Consider the following 1,968-nt stretch of genomic DNA (forward strand, 5'->3'; position numbering starts at 1 on the left):
GCTTAAAATCTGAAGGTAATGTTAAAATTGGGTTTGGTCAAGATTTCCTCACTATTTCCAAACTGTTGTACAGTCAGATGTAGTTGAGTGATTTATTCAGATTTCCAGACCCTACGAGCTTCAAAATGGTAACCCATCCAGGCTGTAGGAAAGGTGATGTGCACACACAGAAACCTATTCTGACATGTGTTAAGAAAAGTGTTAGACCAGCACAGAAACTTTCCTTCTTAAGCAAAACAGCTTTTGTTTTGTTCTGCAAAAATGCCTGTGCAACTCTCCTTCTTTGAGACAAACACCAGATGTGTTTTGCAATGGCTCTGGATCTCACTCTCATTTTTTTAGCAGCTAAGAAATTGCTTTTCTGAAAGAGTACGTTTAAGTAGTTAATCATTAAGGTCTGCAGGGTAATCTTAGAGAAAAAAAATAATTGAATGAACAAGGCCTTACAATATTCAGTATTTCAGTTTAGCCATTTATTCATCTTTGAGGGTGCGGGGATACGAGGTTGCTCTGTATGTAAATTAGATTCCGGGAGATGTAGGTTTCTTCAAATACAGACTTGCCTAAAAGATAGATGGAAGGTAAGAGTTTAAGGAAACTCTACTTTCTCACCACCCTGTAGTTTTCCACCCTCAGGTCAATACTCGGAGACTGCTGGGAGCTCTGTCACAGAGCATGCCAGAAGTTCAAAACATTTTGCTAATTCTGTATGTAAATTCAAAAGGCACCTCTGCTTCATGGTCATTCATTTTGCAATAGTCATACCTTTGCCTTGACAATGAAGGGTAAAAATGAAATCTGATAAAAGCAACTCTCGACTCAAACGCACCAGTATCTAACCCAATAGTTATCTCTGCCCGCAACAGTCTAAGGAAGGATGTTTGGAACAGCAATAATCCTCTTCCTGCTAAGCACAGGAGGGGCTTGGATAGGATGCTGGACCACCTCGCTCATATTCTTTCTGAGGAGCTTTGGATTCTTGGCTTCAATATCGTGAAGGTCTTAAATGAGCTTGAACCACATTGTCCCTGATGTAGCCAGCGTGTGCCATAAAGTATTAGGGAGAACCCCCCCTCCCCCCAATGGATGCCTCTACTGGGTTTCTAGTTGGTCCTTTCTGTTGTCTGCAAGAAATAATGCAATCGCCTTTAGTTGCTGTTGGGTCTGTAGGTGGACGGCTGTCTGGCATCTCATGAAACAAACTACTCATTTTTATTTTATTTTTTTTCTTTTCCTGTTAAGCAACACAAACTGTTCCACAGAAAAAATAGAAGGCAAAGCAAAATTACAAGATAAAAATGAGAAGGAAGGCATAATGCTAGTGCTCTGATTACAGGTGGCGTGCTGTAGCAGTGTAGGTCAGGAGCTGGGAGCCGTTAGCAAAGAAGAGAGAAGAGGGAATCCTGAACTCAGAGTGGGATTTTTCAACAACTGTCCAGGTAGGAAGAAACTACAAGTCAGCCGAGTGTTGGTGACTGCTAGCAGCAGAAAGCCAGAGGGAATCACTCCCTGTGGATACTGTGGAGATATTAATTAGTATTTAGCGTTCTGTTAATTTTACATGGAAACTAGCATAGCGATAGGTCCCCCCTGTGAATTACTGGAAGCCCAGTGCAAGCATTGAGGGTGACAGCCGGGATAAAAGGAATAGAGAGGCAGAAGAAATGGCAGTATGACTGAGATGTGATGTGTAGGAGGTAATTCAAGGCTTAACAGTAGCATAAAGGAAAGTGGATTAAAAAGCCAGAAGTAAGCCCATAGGGGGCGGTGTGCAAGGAGAGAAGGAGGTGTTGGATGAGCAGAGCATAGTAGCACTTGCAGTGGAGTTGTTTAAGGTCTTGAGGTAGGTTTGAAGGTGGTTTATGGTATGAAAAATGCTGCTAAAGGATCAGGTGCGTGTCTCAGCTGACCCACAGCAACCCGCCACGTGCTTTTAGCCCTCTGCAAATGCAAAGTGACGTTAGCATA

The sequence above is a fragment of the Charadrius vociferus genome, unplaced genomic scaffold (assembly GCF_000708025.1).
Source record: "Charadrius vociferus isolate BGI_N301 unplaced genomic scaffold, ASM70802v2 scaffold320, whole genome shotgun sequence".
Classification (NCBI taxonomy): Eukaryota; Metazoa; Chordata; class Aves; order Charadriiformes; family Charadriidae; genus Charadrius; species Charadrius vociferus.